The sequence below is a fragment of the Protopterus annectens genome, chromosome 3.part0 (assembly GCF_019279795.1).
Source record: "Protopterus annectens isolate FY-2018-M chromosome 3.part0, PAN1.0, whole genome shotgun sequence".
NCBI lineage: Eukaryota > Metazoa > Chordata > Ceratodontiformes > Protopteridae > Protopterus > Protopterus annectens.
This window is the reverse complement of record NC_056731.1, coordinates 1,576,020,239-1,576,034,132: the sequence shown is the minus strand read 5'-3', so window position 1 is coordinate 1,576,034,132 and position 13,894 is coordinate 1,576,020,239. Positions and strand designations below refer to the sequence as shown.

General features: G+C 40.6%; 1 protein-coding gene across 2 annotated transcripts in view; it reads left to right on the top strand.

Moving 5' to 3' along the window:
* The first annotated feature begins 217 nt into the window (after positions 1 to 217).
* The window catches only part of PI4KB (phosphatidylinositol 4-kinase beta), a 1,158,526-nt gene continuing 1,144,849 nt past the window's right edge, over positions 218 to 13,894 (top strand). Inside the window, exon 1 of one of the 2 annotated variants that reach the window (XM_044065607.1) lies at positions 218 to 469. The gene's annotated coding sequence lies outside the window, so the exon portion shown is untranslated. The remainder of the gene's footprint in view (positions 470 to 13,894) is intronic. The other variant, XM_044065608.1, reaches the window with a different exon arrangement.

The window sequence follows — 13,894 nt, the reverse complement described above, 5'->3', positions numbered from 1 at the left end:
CAGACTGGCAGCAAACACATACATTTAATATAAAGAATTCAGTACACAAAGGCAGCAAACATTACTTATCTGAGCAGAACACAGTGTACCATGCACAAAAATTTCTTGGCAGTAAACAAGTACACCTCATAAGCAGGAAAGATTCATAGCCATTCGGACAACGCAACATGTAAAAAAACGTACTTTCTCAAACAATTAAGGGGAAATGCACACATTCCTTGCTGGGGCTATGAAGCGTTCCGTCACACTCCAGAGTAGGGGAAGGACAAGCTAGCGGTGACATCACATAATGGGTGGGTTTCATTGTTGTACTTGGAATCAGAGGCCGGCCGTGTTGGGGGAAAGAGCAGCTAAGAAAAAGTTCCTGAACTGCTTAGCCTCGATGATGTCAGTATTTGGGTGCCTTGTGCGAGCTTTACCAACTCGCGAGAGAATGGATTTGAAAGCAAAAACTACATAGTACTCTAAGGTAGGCTCCGATTAGAGAAGTAGAGTGAAATGTAAATATTTTAAATGGTGCTTTGTTGTTGTTTGATGGAGGGAACTGTAAATAGGGAGCGAAAGGGCTGAGAGGTTGAGGAATTTTTTATAGAAACCCGTTGTACTCACCTCTACAAAACATTGCAAGATTGATCTGGAGTTCAAGGAATCTTAGGCCCCAGCACAGCTTCTAAATGCATTTCTTTTTCTGTTCAGGTAGCTTTGGGGTTCCTCCTATCTGCCGTTAATACTACAGCAGCGATCAAAGGAAGGATGTAATGCGGTTGTACAAGACCGTACTGTAACAGTAGATGGTCAACTGATCACAGTGGCAATATTAAATCCCTCCCCCCTCAACTCCCTTCTTTCTTGTATTTTCTTTCCTCCGTGACTGGCATGGGCAGATATTCCTTTTTTCCCCCCTGGTTGGCATAGTCATATGTCAGTTTTTTGTATGTAGTTTCCAGCTTCTGCCTCATTTTCCATTGTCTGGGGCATGAAAGTCCAAAGGTAATTCATACCTTATGTCCCCTATATACCTCATAGCTTTCACACTCTGGGCATACATTGGCTGTATGTTTTGAGGAAGGCACTCAAGCTTTGAGTCGGATGTATGACTATCCATGTGAGAATATACCATCTGTTAGTAATACTACAAAAGTGATAAGTAGGACACTTCTGCTGTTAGGGTAAGGTCTTGCGCACCTCTACATGTTCATAATTTTCACTGCCTTAGGTTGTTTGGGTTGTACCCTGCCTAGAATACAGCGTCTGGCCACTCTACAGAAAGCTGTGGTTCCGCTCACCAGCTATACTGTCACTGTTGACTGGACAAGTCTTTGGAAGGAAATTGGCAGTTGAGTCTAGACAACTTCAGTACTTTCTTGCAACTTCGACAAAAAGCAGCTCTGTGTAACAGGAGCAGTGTTCAGCTTTAGGATTCACTTCTGGCAAATAATTTCTTTGATGGAATGGTTATCCTATGGGAACTTATTGCCCTTTTAAGAAAAATATTGTATTTTGTTTTTTAACAGAAAGCAGTATTTCCCCTTTAAGCATACTGGCAATTTTGCTAATATAACAAATTTCCTTGTAGGAGCTGTTATTTTTAGAAAGGGGCTTATTTGAACAATCCGTGCCAATCAATGTCTGAAAAGCTGTAACTTTTAAGATGTTATTATGTGTATGTACTTAATTAGTTAATTAGAGGTGTGTGGAGCTTTTCTTCTCAGGTCTCCACTGAAAAAGGGCTCTGGCCCAGCTGGACTAACCCAGTCAACAAATTTCAAATAAGTAAATAAATAAATATGTTGACTTTAAGGGTCAAGAAGTGTTTTTCAGAGCTGGTTATCTGTGTGTGGTGCCTATGTATGCTTTGTGACATCTTACCCTGGTTACCTGATTTCTGTCAGGGCACCTTTAGAGAAAGGGACTAGGTTCTGACAGGAATTTGTATACTGCTTGTGCCTTTTTTGAAGTGCAAGTGTTTGCTGCTTGTGAGCACTTGTCTGACAACTTCCTTTCTGACCATCTATCTCTCTCTCTCTCTCTCTATATATATATATATATATATATATCTCAGCACTTAATGGCAATAAGGCTTCTTGCTTGGCGACAGCATAGATAATTACTCTGTTCCTGCTATTTCTTCTCCTGGAGCGCCTAAAAAGAAGAAGAAAAAACAAAGAAGCCTTTGCCTACATTGTGATATCAGACTGTGCCTCAGCCGCTGGTGGGTAATTCTGTAGTGGTCCTTCATTATTCCTCCGGTCACTCGCTTATTTCTCTGGGTTCATGGGTTGTATTCCCTTCTACCACCGTGGCCTTGGGGTTAGCTGCATGTGGCTAGTGTACAATTGGGCCATGAAAGAACCACCATCTTTGGGTTTGGGAGTTTTTCTAGGAGGTTCTTTTCATGATGCCTAGGGAAAGAAACCTGTTGCCTGGGATCAAGTGCCATTTCCTAGTCGGTCTTCCAGGAATGTCCCTAGAAAAAAGCAATAAAACAAAAGGGTAGGCATTGCACATCTAATAACATGTTTTTATAAGGATGATTTTTCTTACCTTGGCCAGGAGTGTATTGCAGGTTTTCATTCCTGGAGAGCAGAAATCCATAGGTGACAATGTACTGGGTAAAGCAATTCCTGTGGAAAATGTCAGAGGAGTCTGACGGGTGGCTTCTGCAGATGCCCAAAACTCCAATTCAGTTGAGGAGTTTCTTTTCTAAGACCCAGATTTTCATTTCTTTATGGGCCGTGTCCTTCAGGGGATTAAATGCTTTTTAAGTGTCGGTTCTTGGGAAGTATTTAACTATGTGTCTGCCCTCAAACACCTCACCAAATCATTTGTTTTCAAAACAGACACTTTGGCACAGTCCACAGTCCTTAGTGTGTCTCTTCTAACCACTGTCCTTGTGTCTCACAACACATTCTCTACTGTTTAATATGGACCATTGCCTCCCCCAATGGTATCAGTCATCAGCATCCCCACTTTCTATCGCCAGACAGCATCTGCACAGCTCCTGTCAACAGGGCCTGTTAGTATCTCCCCTTCTGTCCGCAAAGCCTATGAAGATGACCGTCCCAGTGACCATCAACATCATTCGTGCCCCCCCAATACATCATGTCATTGTGCATTCAGTCCCAGTCTGTTACCCTCTGTGACTTTCTAGCACCTGTAGGTACCAACCATCACTGCATTCAAAGTGCGTAATAGGTGTCTTAACACCTGCTCTGCAAGACGGTATTCACCTCTTCACACCACCAGTGGCCCTAACCAGTTTGTCTTTTACATCTTAATGGGAACCTATACCTGATTTAGTACCTACCAGTTACTGTCACTGCCTGTTACATCAGCCATGCTCAAGCTAATGCTTCATTAACAGACTCCAGAACACTGCCTCCTTGTATCTGTACCCCAAACACTGTCAGATTAGCTCTGTAGATTCTATAAGCATTTATTTGACATCCTCTCCATAGCTCAACTATGTTTACTCATTTTCTATCAGAATTTGTGGTTGTTCTTCTCTCTTGTAATGGTTGGACATTGTTTCCTCCCTAACGTCACTGTCACTTGACATCATCATCTTCTTTTGGCTGTTCCCATTAGTGGTCGCCACAGTGCACAGCGGATCATCTGTTTCCATTTCTTCCTGTCCTCTGCATCTTGCTCTGTCACACCAACCACCTGCATGTCCTCTCTCACCACATTCATAAACCTTAACTTAGGCCTTCTTCTTTTCCTGTTACCTGGTAGCTTCATCCTTAGCATCTTTTTCCCAATATACTCAGCATCCCTCCTCAGCACATGTCCAAACCAACGTAATCTTGCCTCTTTGGCTTTGTCTCCAAACCTTCCAATCTGGGCTGACCCTCTAATATACTTATTCCTAATCCTGTCACCCTCGTCACAAACAGTGCAAATATTAACATCTTTAACTCTGCCACATCCAGCTCTAACTCCTGCCTTTTTGTCAATGCCACTGTTGCCAACCCATATAACATAGCTGGTCTCACTACCCTCTTGTAGACCTTCCCTTTCACTCTTACTGGTACTCGTCTGTCAGAAATCACTCCTGACACACTTTTCCACCCACTCCATCCAGCCTGTACTCTCTTCCACACTCACCGTTACTCTGAACTATTGACCCAAGTATTTAAAACTCATCCACCTTCGCCACCACTACTCCTTGCATCCTCACCATTCCTTTATCCTCCCTCTCATTCACACACACATATTCTGTCTTAGTCCTGCTGACCTTCATTCCTCTTCTCTCTAGAGCATATCTCCATCTCTCCAGGGTCTCCTCCACCTGTTCCCAACTCTCACTACAGATCACAATGTCATCTGCAAACATCATAGTCCACGGGGACTCCTGTCTGATCTCGTCTGTCACCTTGTCCATCACCATTGCAAATAAGAAAGGGCTCAGAGCTGATCTTTGATGTAATCCCACCTCCACCTTAAACGCATCCGTCACTCCCACCGCAGACCTCACCGCTGTCACACTACCCTCGTACATAACCTGTACCACTCTTACATACTTCTCTGACACTCCCGACTTCCTCATACAGTACCACAACTCCTCTCTAGGCACCCTGTCATATGCTTCCTCTAAGTCTACAAAAACACAATGCAACTCCTTCTGACCTTCTCTGTACTTCTCCATCAACACTCTAAGAGCAAACATCACATCTGTAGTGCTCTTTCCTGGCATGAAACCATACTGCTGATCACTAATCATCACGTCCCTTCTTACCCTGGCTTCCACTACTCTTTCCCATAACTTCATGCTGTGACTGATCAGTTTAATCCCTCTGTAGTTACTACAGCTCTGCACATCACCCTTATTCTTATAAATCAGTATCAAAACACTTTTTCTCCATTCCTCAGGCATCCTCTCACTTTCCAAAATTTCATTAAAGAATCTGGTTAAAAACTTCACTGCCATTTCACCTAAACACCTCCATGCTTCCACAGGTGTGTCATCTGGACCAACAGCCTTTCCATTCTTCAGCCTCTTCATAGCTATCCTTACTTCCTCCTTGCTAATCCATTGCACTTCATGATTCACTATCCCCACATCATCCAACCTTCTCTCCCTCTCATTCTCTTCATTTATCAACCCCTCAAAGTACTCTTTACATCTGCTCAACACACTCTCCTCGTTTGTAAGTATTTTTCCCTCATTATCATTTATCACCTTTACCTGCTGCACATCTTTCCTAGCTCGGTCCCTCTGTCTAGCCAGTTGGTACAGGTCCTTTTCTCCCGCCTTAGTGTCCAACGTTTCATCAACTCTTCATATGCCTTATCCTTAGCCACCTCTCGTTGCCATGTACCTCATCTCCTTATACTCCTGTCTACTTTCTTCATCTCTCTGACAATCCCACTTCTTTGCCAACCTCTTTCTCTGTATACTCTCCTGTACTTCCTCATTCCACCACCATGTCTCCTTGTCATCCTTCCTCTGTCCAGATGTCATACCAAGCACCTTTCTAGCCGTCTCCCTTACTAGATCTGCTGTAGTTACCCAGCTACTTGGTAACTCTTCACTGCCACCCAGTGCCTGTCTTAACTTTTCCTTGAACTCTACCTCACAATTACCCTTTTTCAATTTCCACCATTTGATCCTTGGTGCTGCCCTCACACTCCTCCTCATCTTCTTGATCACCAACGTCATCTTACAAACCACCATCCTATGCTGCCTAACTACACTTTCCCTGGTCACCACTTTAAAGTCTACAATCTCCTTCAAACTGGCCCTCCTACATAAGATATAATCCACCTGTGTGCATCTTCCTCCACTCTTGTACGTCACCTTGTTTAGAGTTGACGACAAGGAATGATACATGTGATAGAGTTTAAAATAATCAGGACCCATATGTTAACTAAGTAATCCGTTGTAATCTTTTCTTATTTTTTCTATTATAAGAACAAAAGATAGCAAAGCCTGGCTAATAACAGAATGAAATCTATATCAGATCCTGTAGTGAGTCAGTAAATTGAAATAAGGTGCAGGTAGGCAAGAATAGAGAAAAGAGGGACATATACAGTCCAGTGGAATTTTTCATGCAGGATATTATATAGTGATTTTTAGGTTAGGCGCCCTTGTTTGTCGAGAGAGCACTTTGTCCTGTAGTAAGTGTAGTGTTAGTAACCATGAAGCAGAGGTATTTGTGTCGAGTGAGATGGATGGTTCGGTCAAGAGCAGAGCATTTGTTGATAAAGTGATTTTTTTTTTTTTTTTTTAAGCATTCTTTAAATTGAGACAGGGCTGGAGTAGTTCTAATGTTCTGTGGTAGTGCATTCCAGATTGTGCCTACATAACTTGAGAAAAGGGATTCTCCAGCTAGGTTTTTTTTTTTTTATTGGTCTTAATGAGGTGTTTGGTGGACTGCAACATTCTTGTAGTGGAATATGGTTGAAGTAATAATTGCAGGGCTGGAGTTTTCTCAGGTTGTTAGAAGATTTTATGTGCCATAGTTAACTGGTTAAGGAGGAGGAGTTGGGGAGCTCTAGCCAGTCAAGCTGTTTGATGCTTTACAGTGGTGTGATCTAAATGGTGAGTTTGTACTTAACCTGGCAATTTTATTGTAGCAGGATTAAAGTTTTTGCTAGCTTAGATTTTGTTATGTTTGTACGTATGGGAGATGTGTAGAGCAGTGTAGAGATCATGTGGGATCGAACAATGGTAGCCTTAGTGTTTGTTGTGAAGTAGTGTTTGCTTCTGTAAAGCATTCCTAGTTTATGTACTTTTTTTACTGTTCGGGATATGTGGATATCAATTCTCGTATTGCAGTCATTTTTTGCTCCTAGTAGTTCGATGTGAAGTGAGGGGGAGATGATGGTGTTATTTAATGAAACAATGTTAAATGTGGTAAATGTGGCAGTGGGTGCACTTGTTTTAGTGGGTTGAAAGATCATGAGTTTGTTTTTTTGTGGTGTTCAGAATTAGTTGGACGTTTGTTAGCCAGGTCTCTACTCCTAGAAAGGATTGTTATATTAGTGTTTGTAGTTCTGTATGGTGGTAGCAGCACATGTCACTCTTGAATCATCTGCATATTGAATGAGTGAGGCTTGTGGGGGAAGAGGTATGGAGGTTGTTTATAAATATTGAGAAGAGTAGGGGTCCTAATATTGAGCCTTGTGGGACTCCTAGGGTTACCAGAAGAAGGGGTGATGTTTTTGTTGCCAATGTACTGTTTGCTGGCACCCAGGTAACATACTGAAAAGGACACAGATTATAGAGAATGATGAAATTTTTCTGTCAGAAAACCTTCTGTCGACAGAAAAAACATAATTTTAACAAAGGAGAATGTAGAAAAAAAGCAAGGGGCAAGTGAAAAGAAAGAAATCAAAATTGAACGTGGAAGGATTGAACATAACTATAAGAAAAAAAAAAGAGGCAAAAGACGGACATATGTTGGCAAAATGACTCAAGCTGTGGATGTCAAAGCCATCTGTATGATAATTGTATGCTTTTAAATGTCATAAGCAATGAAGACGGTGGGATTAATAAGACTAACAGTTGATCGAGCAGATATTACTGAATTTGAAGTTGAAGATTCTTCAGATCTGGTCAGAAAAGATATTCTAGTAATGGAAGATGCATTCATTAGAGGAACTGATATTTACATTTACAGAGAAGGTAATGAACATCGAATAGTGTTATGCTTGCCAGGAGCAAAAATAGAGGATGTGAAGCAGGCCTTAGAATGCCTTAAGGTAAGGATGTAGGCATCTGTTTTATTTTTTCATGTCCTTACAGGTGATCTCATCTGGAAGGACTCTGTCTGATTTTAGTATGGAACTTACAGCCCTCTTATCGTACCTGTACAGGTGTTGGGTTCATATTTTTCACAAGTCACATATAGAAAGGAGTGTCAGGTCACCGTGAATGAAAAGATTTTTTGGGATAAATACCTACATGAAAAAAATATTCCATTTAAAAAAAAAATGAAAATGTGTAGAGCATCCGAACCTTGAGTTTGGGGCTTTCTTTGGTACCCTCGTGTTCAAGGACCTTTTGGATCAGAGAAGTCCAACTCCACCTTGGCCTCTCTCGTTATTGAGAAGATGTTCTCTTCTAGCTGTAAGGGTCAGATTTCTCCAAGTGGCACCCCTTCCCCATTTTATTTGTTCCTCTGGCTCATCATCAGTCTGCGCAGGGACAGCCTATGTCAGCCAGCCTCCAGTCTATCCCATGACTGGGCTTCCCGACTCTTCCCCATTCTCCCAGGACTTGTCAGAACAGGAAGTTTCAGGATAAAGACTGCGCAAGAGGAAACACTTGGATTCCCTGGAGGAGTTTTTCACAGAGGATACTGACCTTGAGGAAGGGGGGGTTCCCCTAAGTTCCTGCACTATAGCGCCTCTTTGGGTGACGTATTTGAGCTATTTCACCAGTGCAGAGCCTGGAACACCAAAGTCCCCTCTCCGGAGGAGTCTCTCTTTCTGGAGGCCTTTGGCATAAGCCTATCCATGCCTCGGGTGGTTTGCCCTCCGGATACCCTTATAGACCTGTTATCTTGGAGGGTGTGGAAGGAGCCTGACGCAGTGGAGCCCATTTCTAGAAAGCTGGATTAAGTTCCCACCCCTCCCAAAGACAGGCTTAATTTGATAGGACTGGTTTCCTTAGCCAGATATCACATGAGAACCCTAAAATGAACTCCAGCTGTTCGGTGGTCCTTCCTGACTCATCCCTTGTGTTTCCCTGTACAGTTAACAAATGTGTGTTACAAACAAATTCAGTAATCAATAGTGGTTGCATTTCCCCTTGGTAATCAAAGGGAGACCATTTGGAATTCTTCTCCTTCCTTGAAGCTGGACAGCAAGGGAAGGAACAGGAAACTGGAAACTCTTAACACAGTCAATGTTGAGGAGGGATAGGTCAGTGTATTCCCATATGACAGAGCAATGGATGGCATAGGATGAAAATGAAGAGAGTGTACCACAGAAAGATGCTGTAGAACTTTATGTAGAAAGCCTGCAGGAAATGGGGGGTGCCCTCAGTTTAGAAGAAAACAAGCTAACAGAATTTCTGAGTTGTTTGATTTAATAGAAATAGCTAGACATATTAAGATCAATGAAAGCAATAGACTGCAGAAGGTTGGTAAAACCCAAAAAGTCAGAAGCTTGATGAAACAAATGAACAATGTAATTAGGATTGTCCATAGAAATCCATGTGGTATAACAGAAGTAAACAGGATATACTGCTGTGCAGCTAAGTTAATAACTGATAAAGTTTTACCACAAGAGCACAGGGTAGTGAGGGAAAGGAAGGGGAAGAACTGAATACCGTCATGGAAGTATCGAATAGAGAAAACTGTAAAGCAATTAAGACAAGTGTCACTATTAGAAGAATGTAGAAGAGGGAACAGATCAACAAAAATACTAAGAAAGATGGACGTAATAAAAGCAATGCACATTATTTGAACAGACCAGGATCTATCATGCACTATTGCAAATAACAAGCTAAAAATCTCAGCACAGGCGGAAAAACATAGAAAATCCAAAGATAAATGTAAATGAAGAGTTCAAAATAAATAATTTTATTGATGACAAAAAGTAAAATTAATTGAAAGACAACAACAAAAAAAAGAAATAGATTCATTTTAGAGAAGTATTTATGAAGATCCTGTAGAACATAACAAAGATGCTAAATGGATCGAAGTAGTAAAAGAAAGAGTAAGAAGTTTAAAGGTACAGGATATGAAATGGGATGAAGCAACAACTAGAGAGATTGAAACAAAGTTGAGAAAAGCCTCTAATTGGAAAACTTCAGGCCCAGATGCAGCACCTAACTTCTGGTTAAAATTATTAACATTTTTGCACATCAATTTAGCTATGGGGAAGAACTATTTATATGCGTAGCCTGAACAAACACCAACCTGGCTGACAGGAATTACAATGCTCCTACTTAAGAGTGAACATGCAAGCTATCTTAAAAACTATAGACAAATAACTTGCCTTCTGATGATGTATAAGCTATACACTGGAATTGATGACAATAGAATTTAGTCATTTAGAAGAAAACTCAATTATGGCAGTAGAACAAAAGGGCAGAAAGGAAAGTCCTATGGAACAAAGGATCATTTGTTAAATAAACTCAAAGTAGAGAACTGTAAAAAGGGGACGAATCTAAGTATGGCATGGGTTGAATACAACAAAACATTTAATAGGATCTCACATTCAAGGATAAAAGTGCTTAAAAATTTATAAGATACACCCTACACTGATCGACTACATTACAGTGACCACGAAACAGTGGCAGACCACTTTGCAATTAAGCCATGATAAAGGACAGATTATTATCCCAGGGACAAAAATTCAAAGGGGGGTATTCCAGGGTGACTCTGTCACCGCTGCTATTCTGCCTTGCCCTTAATCCATTAAGCTGTCTACTTAACAGCTTAGGCCATGACTGTAATTTGGCTTGTAGAAAATAACAAAATGTAAAGACTTCTCATCTTCTCTTTGTCAATTATTTAAAACTGTATAGCTCATCAGATGAGGAACTGAAAGTACAACTGCAAGTTGTCAAAACATTTTCAGATGATATAAGAATGTCATTTGTTCTTGATAATTGTGCAAAAGCAACCTTTAAAGCAGGAAAACTGCAGCACCAGGAAAACAGTTTGGGACAAGAATGTGTTATAAAAGAACTTGAGCAAGAGGGAGTATATCAATATTTGTGAATTGATGAAGGATCAACAATAAAACGTGAACAAATGCGAACAAAACTTAGTAATGAATACTTTAGAAGACTTAAATTAATCCTGAAAGCAGTGTTGACATCTAGGAACAAAATCCAAGCTATAAACCAGTTTGCTTTTCCTCTCCTAACTTAGCTTTGGCATGATTGACTGGCCCCAAAACGTGTTGGATAGATTAGGTAGGAAAACCAAAAAGTATGCTTCATACTCACCAAATGATTTATAAAAATCAGTACATACCAAGATTATATATTCCCCGTTCCGAAGGAGGGATCAGCCTCCTTGAAATTGATTGCATGTATCGATCTGCTATCGTTGGACTCCACACATCTGGTGACCTCACAAGACCCAAATGTAGTGAAAGTTTTGAAACCTGAGACGAATAAGATGACATCTCTGCTTAATCTAGCAGAAGCTTATCGGTGTCAAGCAGGAATGGAAATCAAGTCAGAAGTAGATAAAAAAAATCAGGCAACAACTGAATGTGCTAAAAAACAAAAGAAAGAATGTAAGGTGAAGGACCAGATGAGAAGGCAAGAAATGTGGAAAATGCGTAAATATAGTTGCAAGTATAGAAAACTTCTGGAAGAACCTCATGTTGATCAGGAACGAATGCAGGAATGGTTAAGGGGAGGCAAATTCAAACCAAGAAATGAAAGGTTAGTATTGGCGGCCCAGGATAGTGGACTACGTACACACTGGTTTACAAAGTCCATTGAACATGTGGGAGAAACGGACAAATGTAGGTTTTGTAAAAAACAAACTGGAAACGGTTGCACACCTCATTGCTGGTTGTGACGTAAATGGCAGAAGGACTATATGCTGAAAGGCGTAATAATGTGGAAAGACTGTTGTACTGGGGATTGTGCAAACATTATGGTATTGTAGTGTCTGAAAAACACTGGAAAATCTGAGCCACAAAGCATCATAGAAAATAATGAAGTTTACATCACATCGGCTCACCCGTTACCAATAGTTCAAAGTATAGATGCTAGAAAACCTGATATAGTGGTCCATGAACAGGGCAAAAGTAGCATTGCTCATTGAAATCGCCACACCTAGTGACTACAGTGTGTTGTGTACAGAGAGACACAAAATCATAAAATATCAGGATCTGCAGGCAGAAATGAGAGCAATGTGGAAGATAGATACCCAGACAGTTCCAGTAGTAGTAGGAGCAACGCGTCTTTATAAAAAAGAATCTGCAATCGTATTTAGATATGTTACCAATACATGTAACCCCATACAAATTGCAGAAGGAGTCATTTCTGAGCACACTGCAGGTGCTGCAAAGAGCACTTTTAGATGACATCAAAAACTGAAACAGTAACAGTCATGAACTTTAATCGTACTTTGACTTAGGAATGGGGTCCATTCCCGTCATGGTATTAGAAACCCAAAAGACTTTGAGAAATTAAAAAAACAGGAGGCCATGAGAGTTTGGTAGTGTGTGATCTCCTCAGTTTCTGGTAGCACGTATCCCAGGGAGGTCCAGCATTCTGGCCGACTGCCTCCACAGGAGCATTTTGTTGCATCATGAGTAGTCCTTAAATCCAGGATTGGTCTCAGATTTTTCAGAATTGGGGTACTCAGTGTTGCAACCCATTTGCCTCCCCATCCAACACCAAGTGCAGCAGTTATTACACCATTGTTCCTCTTCTGGGTCAGTCGCACACGAACGCTCTGGTGCTTGCTTGGCCCCTGGGATTTCTTTACCATCAAAGGAACTGGGGGCTAAGCATAAAGTTTCTACAGAACGCAGCCTGCTACAGAGCTGCAGTGATCCTTCTTACCCTTTTTGGCATTGTCAGGTGCAGTTTATCTTCCTTTGGTCTCTTCTGAAATACCCTCCTTGGATACTGGATCCCATTTCTTATCCAGCAGGTCTGGAACCCTCCCCCCAAATTTTCAGTCCATAAAGTTGACTGCATGGTTCCTCCAGTTCCCTTGATGACCAGGAATCCCAAGCTTTCCCAGTCGGCTGTTCATATGTTGCCTTCTCAAAAGGAATCTACTAGAAAAGTATACATCAGTAAGTGGAAGAGATCTCTTTTGTGGGCAGAGGCCCAGGGATTCTACCTTTTTTCTCTGCCTCTTTGGAGTCCATCTTGTATTTTCTAGCTTTTCTACTTAGTTAGTGGCCATTTCTATTTTTACATTAGTTGGGATAGTGTGCTTTTGGCTTCCCTCAGTATTTCCAAGGCTTTTCTCAGGTTGAACCAGACTGAGACAACACGGATCTATCATTATGGGGAGTATATAACTTTGAGACCTGTGATTATTACATGTTGATTGAGAATGCCAGTATAATATCAGTTGTGTAACTGTGACAATAAAGACAGCCATGGAACATATAACTTGTTGGAGTGTATTGACCACCAAAGTCAAGTGCTGATGACCTAGAGGAATTCATACAGTGGCTAGGACTTCATTTTACCAGAAACAAACAGGAATATTAATGATTGGAGAACGGAACATACTAGACATTGTTTGTGTTCGTAAAAAAATTACTGTTGCTTCATGTCAAGTTTTACCACCATTGATCATTTGGTTGTAAAGGTTAATTTGTTACTTGGTAATTCTACCAAACTGAAATCTAAACCAGTGTACAGAAGATTAATAACAAATACAGTTGCTATGTAAAACTAATTGGAGTAGTGTGTTCAGTGGAAAAACTGCAAAAGGTATGCGGAAAGTTTTGAAAGGTAAAATGTATGAGTGCAAAAAAAGTATTTAATATTAGGATCTAGGGCACACAGTGTCAAGTTGCTATATTTCCATAAGAAGAAGATAGTTGATTATGGTGAGAGACAAGAAATGTATAAGAAAAGGAAAAGAGGTTGAATTACTACTTTGAAAACTGACATAAACAAACAGAAGAAACAAATTAAGCATAATGTGAAACAAGGTCAAGAAAAATGTAAATAAAATTTAAATAAAGATATTGAGCATAATAGGAAACCATTTTATAGATACATGAGATGTGGTAGAAGTAAAGGCAAATTTTTAAATTGTGTAGATTCTAAAATTTATTCTCAGATACAACAGATTATAGATACATTTACAAAATCTTATGCAAAACCGCTTTGACTCTGCAAAGTTGTCTTAGTGACATCCAGGCAACTTCAGATACTGAAATCAAATTAGATTATATTGAAAAAGAACTATACAAACTGGATCCAAACAAAGCACAGGGA